Source organism: Schistocerca nitens, chromosome 7 (genome assembly GCF_023898315.1).
Source record: "Schistocerca nitens isolate TAMUIC-IGC-003100 chromosome 7, iqSchNite1.1, whole genome shotgun sequence".
Classification (NCBI taxonomy): Eukaryota; Metazoa; Arthropoda; class Insecta; order Orthoptera; family Acrididae; genus Schistocerca; species Schistocerca nitens.
Genome location: NC_064620.1, coordinates 175,055,537 through 175,064,259, shown reverse-complemented (window position 1 = coordinate 175,064,259; position 8,723 = coordinate 175,055,537).

Below are 8,723 nucleotides of genomic sequence, written 5' to 3'. Positions count from 1 at the left end.
CATGCATTGACAATGCGCTGACGCATGTTGTCAGGCGTTGTCGGTGGATCACGATAGCAAATATCCTTCAACTTTCTCCACAGAAAGAAATCCGGGGACGTCATATCCAGTGAACGTGCGGGCCACGGTATTGGTGCTTCGACGACCAATCCACCTGTCATGAAATATGCTGTTCAATAACGCTTCAACCGCACGCGAGCTGTGTGCCGGACATCCATCATGTTGGAAGTACATCGCCATTCTGTCATGCAGTGAAACATGTTGTAGTAACATCAGTAGAACATTACGTAGGGAATCAGCATACATTGCACCATTTAGATTGCCATCGATAAAATGGGGGCCAATTATTCTTCCTCCCATAATGCCGCACCATACATTAACCCACCAAGGTCGCTGATGTTCCACTTGTCGCAGCCATGTGGATTTTCCGTTGTCCAATAGTACAGATTATGCCGGTTTACGTTACCGCTGTTGGTGAATGGCGCTTCGTCGCTAAGTAGAACGCGGGAAAAAAAATCTGTCATCGTCCCGTAATTTCTCTTGTGCCCAGTGGCAGAACTGTACACGACGTTCAAAGTCATCACCATGCAATTCCTGGTGCATAGAAATATGGTACGGGTGTAATCGATGTTGATGTAGCATTCTCAACACCGACGTTTTTGAGATTCCCGATTCTCGCGCAATTTGTCTGCTACTGATGTGCGGATTAGCCGCGACAGCAGCTAAAACACCTACTTGGGCATCATCATTTGTTGCAGGTCGTGGTTGACGTTTCACATGTGGCTGAACACTTCCTGCTTCCATAAATAACGTAACTATCCGGCGAACGGTCCGGACACTTGGATGATGTCGTCCAGGATACCGAGCAGCATACATAGCAAACGCCCGTTGGGCATTTTGATTACAATAGCCATACATCAACACGATATCTACCTTTTCCGCAATTGGTAAACGGTCCATTTTAACACGGGTAATGTGTCACGAATCAAACACCGTCCGCACTGGCGGAATGTTACGTGATACCACGTACTTATACGTTTGCGACTATTACAGCGCCGTCTATCACAAAGCGTAAAAAGTGGTCCAACTAAAACATTCATATTTCTTTACGTACTACACGAAAATGTAATAAAAATTGGGGTTCCTATTTTTAAAAACGCAGTTGATCTCCGTTTGACCTATGGCAGCGCCATCCAGCAGGCCAACCATAGCGCCATCTGGTTTCCCCTTCAAGCTAGACGAGTTTCGTTCTTCGTAGTTTTTTCGTCTGATGCTTATTTCGTGAGATATTTGGCCCGGTCACTATCAATGGACCACCCTGTATAGGCAAACGTTTCTGTAGACATGCGGTAGTAGTCTTTGAACTTAACTGGAAAATTTCGCAATGACTGACAAGTTGTAAAAAATTCCCCTGCAGATCTGTCCTCCTTAAAACGATGAACCCAAGTCCTTTTCCTACGCCGTTCTTGTCTAGCAGCAGCCAACACAAAAAATCATCATCCGAATCATTCATGATAGCTTCTCATCAACTGCAAATGCTGACCTATAGACTGTAACTGAGTCCAGTACGGAAACTCATGAATGAGGACAGTACATTTGGTTGATGCTCAGTGTAATCTCTTCCCGTCCCACGTGCGACAGGTACTCGCCGTTGCCGGATCGGCTCGGACCCAGTGTAGGCATTCACGTCGGACAGCCAAGCCTTGAAAGGCAGACATGGGGCAACCAAGTAAGCTTGTTGTCAAAAAAAGACAAAAGAAGCGGAACTGGAGGATCACGGTCAGGTGTTGGGAATTGAGGTAGATAAATGTACTGTAGTATGGCAGCAGAAATGCACCACCGGTGGTGATTTAAGGGGGGAGAACTGAAAACAGTGAGAGAGGAAGTGCACCAATTGAAACTGTCGCTCCGCAGAAGCCACCAAGTGGAAACTAGCGCAGATACAAAGTTTCACATACAGAGCAGGGGTAACCTGTGGTCTCACGGAGGCCATGACTCCATTAATAGCGATGAGGGAAATGACACTCAACACAAAAACCTGTGAACACTATTGTCCTGGAACTGCAGTGAGCTGAGAATGGTGACAACTTGAACTCGGAACAATTGGTGGGATGGGAACTGGCGAATAAAAATCGAAAAGGAGGCCCCAAAGACCCCAGTCATTGGGTGTAAGTAAGATGTGATGGCGTCAAGCCATGTCGTAGGCCTTACTGAACTGAAGAAAACAGCAACATGATGGCAATGCTGAGAAAAGGCCAGCCGATCTGCGGTTTCCAACTGGAGCAATGATCAACTGAAGGCTGTCCCTCAGCAAGGACATTGACAAGGAGACACAAGGTTCCTAAATTTAAGGGCCCAACAGAGCCGATGAGCCACCACCATTCAGATAACTTGCAGTGGATGTTGGCCAAACAGATCAGCCAGTAACTGTCGAGGGACGACAGATACTTAATGAGCTTAATCACAATACCACCCCTTCACTGAGAGACGAAACCACCTTGAAGCCAAATATGATTAATCAGCCAGAGGAGATACTGCTGTTGTGGAGGACTGAGGTGTTGAAGCAACTGGTTATGGGCGGAATCAGAGACAGGGACTGAAGAGCAGAGGGCCAGAACAAGTTCACATTCAGGAAAAGGTTCACTGTAGGATTCTATTTGACAAGGGGTAAAACGTAAGTGGGAAGCTTAAGCCCAATGTCTCCAGAGAGAAACGTGACTGGATAGGAGGCTGATGCCAAAGATCAGTCACAAAATGTTACACGAGGGCTGACGGATCCATACAGAAGTCATCCGAGAGGACAAGGCCCGAGATGGAAGACGGCTGTTGGCAACCTTGAAGGTGTGGAATGTAGCCCACACCTGTGATGAAGAACCTTGGGAAGAGACAAAGCATCCCCAACACACCTGTTTGCACTGTTTGGTTAAGTAACGAAGTAACGAGCTTTGGTGTGAAGGCATTTAAAAGTAATAAGACTAGCAGAGGATAGGTGCTGCTTTAGGTGTTGCAAGGCCCGATGGCTATAATGGATCACCACGGGACCGGCCGGTGGCGAAACTGGCGTGTCGAGCGTGGGAGGGCAATGCCAGCGGCGCGAATAATTGTATCACGCACGTCATGGACGACTTCATCAACAGACTGACAAAGTGGGTATAAACATGACTTGGGAGGTATGGAAACCCCAGTGAAGAAATCTGGCCATCGGGAGACAGGAAGAGAACAAATCAACAGGAAGAGCTCACAGTCACGAAGGTCATTGTGCAGCAACCTGTGTAATGAAGGGAGAAGGGTATGGGAAGTGAGCGAAAGATCAGTGACAGAGAAAGCGCCGTAAGTAGCACTAAAATGGGTAGAGGAACCATCATTAAGTAGGCACAGGACGTGGTCTGCTAGAAAATGAACTAAGAGTAGACCCTGACTTGACTAAAAAGCACTGCTCCATAAGGGATAAAGGGCATTAAAATCCTCATAGACGAAGGAAGGGGGTTGTTGCTGAAGGAGGGCAGTTACGGAAGCAGGCATAGGTGGCCTTTCAAGAGGGAGACTCAGACTGCAAACTGTGACTATGGAGCCCAAGTCGACCTGGACAGCAACTGCTTCCAATCAGGTACAAAGGGGGATCCATATACGAGGGTCACTGCAAAAGAAATGCACAATATTTTTGTAAAAATACAGTTTTCATTCTGCATGTCTGAAAGTTTTACAGTGTGTAGATGCAGCCTTCCCGCTTGTTTTCAAACTTAGTTCAACCTGTTCGCGTGAGTGGCGCCGTCACAGCATGTCTTTAAGATGGCTGCTACACTTGACGTCTGTGAAAACGAGACAGTGGGAAACGTCCACAAGAGGTTGAAAAAGGTGTATCGAGATGCTGCTGTCGATCGCAGTACAGTTAGTCTGTGGGAAAGCAGGTTACGTGATGAAAGCGGGCACGGCAATATTGAGGATTGTCCTCGCAGCGGCAGGCCTCACTGCACACACTCCAGACAATGTGCAGAGAGTTAACGAATTGGTGACCACTGACAGACGCATCGCAGTGAACGAATTGTCACGCTACGTTGGGATAGGGGAAGGAAGTGTTTGCAGAATACTGAAAGTGTTGGCGTTAAAAAAGGTTTGTGCCTGGTGGGTTCCCAGGATGTTGACAGTGGCTCACAAAGAAACAAGAAAAAAGGTATGCAACGAACTTTTGGAACAGTACGAGAATGGTGGAGATGAATTTCTTGGAAGAATTGTGACAGGTGATGAAACATGGCTCCATCGTTTTCCACCAGAGACGAAGAGGCAATTAATGGAGTGGCATCATGTAAATTAACCCAAGAAGAAAAAATCAAAACCACACCTTCTGCTGGAAAAGTTATAGCTACAGTGTTTTTCCATTCCGAAGGACTCTTGCTTGTGGACATCATGCCAAGTGGAACTACCATAAATTCTGATGCATATGTGACGACACTGAAGAAACTTCAAGCTCTACTGAGTCGTGTTCGACCACATCGGCAAAAGTATGATGTTTTGCTGTTACACGACAATGCACGGCCACATGTCAGTCAAAAAACCATGGAAGCGATCACAAAACTCGGATTCACAACACTAAAATACCCGCCTTACAGTCCTGACTTGGCTCCATGTGACTATCATCTCTTTCGGAAACTGAAAGACTCTCTTCGTGGAAGTTTTACCGTGTGGATATACAGGCGCTGGTTGCAAGATGGCGTAAGGCAGTTGAGAGGGATGGAAGTATGTGGAGAAATGAAAATATTGATCCTAAAGGATGTATCTACACGCTGTAAAACTTTCAAACATGTAGAATAAAAAATCGATTTAAAAAAAATAGTGTGCGTTTCTTTTGGAGTGACCCTCGTACTAACCTCTGGGTCACCACCTATCACTGGGCATGATATCCATAACTGAGAGGTTAGGCTAAGAATGCAAGGGGTGGGGCGCAACGGAGGGGCCTTGTCCTGGGACTTATATTTCTTTTTCTCTTTCTTACGTTGAAGAGGGTAGGACCTGGAGAGAGAGCAGGCTTCAGCCAGATCTGGATCTGGAAGTGAGAGAGCAGGCAACCTTGTGGCACATGGGCTGTGAGTCCTGCAGTCAGTGTATGGCAGCAAACATCTGGTCAGGGAGACGCTAATGGGGAACAGTCCCAGGAGGTGGCCCCATCACCAGTAGATGCTGAAGGAGGAGGACACTTCTCCAGCCAGGTGGGCGGGGGGTGACACCAAGTGGGAAGGGCATGAGAACTGCAAGGGAGCAGAAGAGGAGAGGAGGTGGGACTGGTTTAAGGAGGAATGAGCAGTGGGGGAAAGGACAGAACACAGGAAAAGTTAATCATAGACACTGGGCGAACATGGTCATGTTTCTGACAAGCCTCACAGTTTAGGATAGACGATCAAGGGACTTACACTCCTGTATCTTCTTTTCCTTCTTATAAACCAGCAAATCTGTCGAGCCTGGAGAGTGATGGTCGTGACAATTAATACACACACAAAGTGGAACACAAGAGTCCCCTCATGGAGTGGGTGTCCACATTCACCACACAGAGGGTCTGCTGTACAGCTGGAAGAAGAGTCCAAAACGCAAACACTGAAACCGCCTCATGGGTGGCGAAAAGTATGACTTCACATGACACCAATAAACTATTGGGAGCACATCCCTCTCAAAGGCGCCAATATCAATGCGATTGTCCTTACGGCCTTTATAACATGCCAAGCAAAATGAGTGCCCCGCCATTCAAGATTGAGTAACTCATCAGTTTGAAAGATGAGATCCCTATGAAAGATGACACCTCAAACAATATTCCACGACTAGAGAGGAATAATGGAGACCAGGGTGTCACCAAGATGGTCACAGGTATGAAGGGACACAGACTGGGCACTAGAAGAAATTCTGATCAACAGCGAACCTGACCACACCCCTTACTCACAGAGCCCACTTCGCCAAACTTGTTTTCCATAGTTTCTATGAAAAAAGCGGCTTGGTAGCAATGAAAGTGTCCCCATCAGCTCTGGTATCAGGGAAAGCGTTTCACCCCAAGACAGTGAACCTGGTCCCCCCCCCCCCCCCCTGAGGGTAGCCACGGAACGGAATGCCACAGGATCATAACAAGCAGCATTAAAGGATCCATTCCCACTTAAAGAGATGGCCTTAGAAGGACGACCAGTTTTTCAGTGATTAATACATTTCATACACAAAGCGTCCGCTGTCATCCCACCCAGCCACGGCAAGGACCATCTGGCGTAGCGGCCGTTGCTGACAGTTCCACTGCTACAGAACACGAAACCACTCCCATGCATATACGAGAAGGTAGTAAGTAGCTCAGGTAACAGAAGTGTGATTCCTGTGTTGCTAATCGGCCCAACCAAAAGGGTACATATCGTATCGTCTCCCCCACAGGGGCTGGCTACTGTTCTGACTATACAGCATGAAAAGGACAATGGCATCGAGTAAAAGATGGAAGAGGTAGTAAGGACACATGCCAAAGATGTTAAGTACTGTATCTTCCCCAGTTGGCTCACCCTACAGAGACAAAATTTAGAAGGGGAGATCGAACACCAAAGGGAGGCGAAAAGCAGTAATAAGGAAAGATGGAAATAAAAACAAAATGAACAAAACTGCAATGGGTAGCAGAACCAGGAGGATAGCTGTGCCATTGTAAGCAAGGACACAGAGAGAGAGAGAGAGAGAGAGAGAGAGAGAGAGAGGAATGGGGACAGAGAGGAAGAAGCCAAGACAGGGAGCGAGAGGCATGGGAAATGGAATGCAACTAGGAAAATAAGAAAGATCCGCAATAGCTCGGGCCCCCCTGCGTGCCACACACGAACTCACAATAGAGCCGTGAGCCCAGAGGGAGGGGGGGTTCATGAAGATGTGCATGTGAAGCCTTGATCGAAAACTTGCCTCATGACACTCTTGTATTTTTCAGTGATTAGGCACATAATCATTTGATACAGAAATGCGACTATTTGCTGTGCTTTATCCAAAACTGGCATTATTGGCCCAGATGGTTTGCCGAAGAGACGATAGGGCAGTTACAGTCACTTCTGAGTGTTATGTCCACATGACTGAGGAATTTTTTTCTTCCTGAGCTTCGAGAAATGGACGTGGGGATTGTCTGGTTTCAACAAGGCGGCGCCACGGTTCATATGGCGGCATGAGCGTCGATGACTTCCCTGACAGTCTGATCTCTTTGAAGGAATCTTCTGTGGACACAAATTTAGCTCCAGCGAGATTTTCTTATGGCACTATCTTAAATCCTTGGTGTACACAACGGACTCTGGATATCTGCGAAACAATATTTGTATTGCCTGTTACCAACATTGACGAAGACATGCTAAACGAAGCGGACCAAAATTTCGACTCTCCAAATGCACAAAGCAAAACAGTAGTCACCCGCAAAATATCATTTTAAAAAACTAAATTAAAAGAAACTTATGTACTCCATAGAAAGAAAGAGTATTAATTTGATATCACCAATGAATACTGTTTTATGATTATTTTAATGTAAGGAAGTTCCCGCGCTGCAACCAGTTATATAATCTGTTCATCATAAGAATAAACCTGATGTAAACAAACACAAACGCGATGATTGGACAGAAGTCCAAGCACACGTACACTGGTGTAGTTACGCTCTTGGGAGTAGGTCCTACTTACGTATTAGATCTTATTACTAAGTTACGTTAAATGAAACTTTAAGATATTCAAATTTATTAACAGCCATCAACGTTATTCTTAATCACGTTTTAGCTAAGTAGTTTTTATTTCAAAAATCGTGCAGTCACAGCCTCTGCAGCGTAGAGCTCTGATTTTCGCGCTGTTAATGCGCAGCGTGAAAAAGACTGAGGCTGCTTTTATTCCGTAGTGAAACACGCGCGTGGAACACGGTTAGAAAGTGCCGAGAAATAATAGCCTGTTCTGAATGTTCTTCATAAATTTACGCAGAAATTTGGCTCTCAAGTATCGTATAGGCATTCATCATTCAACGTGCAGTTGGTAGCGAGAAGGAATGTGAACCAAATGCGTTTATACGTGTGTTGGATCAAACTCTCCAATATCAGTTTTTTTTCTCGTTCAATTTGAAATAGCTACATCTCGTAATTATAAAACTCATAATCATTTTTTATGAATAATATACGTCTTTTTGTTTCTAATTACATATTGAACGCGAAATTCCTGATTCCATTTCAAATACAAATTCTTAATTATCGATGTTTTATGAAAGACTGTTGTATAAATTAAGAAAACATAAGTTTAATTTGTAAGGCAAAAATGAAAAACCAAATCCTCTTTATTTGGACTATGTCCATCGTTTATACCACAGAGGTATGTATCATAGAAACATGAAAAACCATCATTTTCACAGCATCAAGTACATCATACAAACGCTGCGTTTTTACCTTTGCTACTGTACCATTACAATATGAACCCAACAGACCTGATTTGGCGCCAAGCTGCGGGATTTGGCCCGAGAAGTAACAAGACTGTTAAGCTGCCAGACGTACTGGAACTAACGCACGCAGCTTTTTCACATGTCACTGCCGAACTCTGGCGGGATGTAGAACGGCTCGTCATAAAAGAAGAATAAACAATGCTGCGTCTAGCTGGCTTCGTGGGTTCTGTTGTTGACAGGCTCATTATCAACGTATCAGGTGACACTTCCAGAACTGAAATGTATTTCTCGGATTCGGATAAGGAAGAAGCTAAGAGATTACCAGATGACTAAC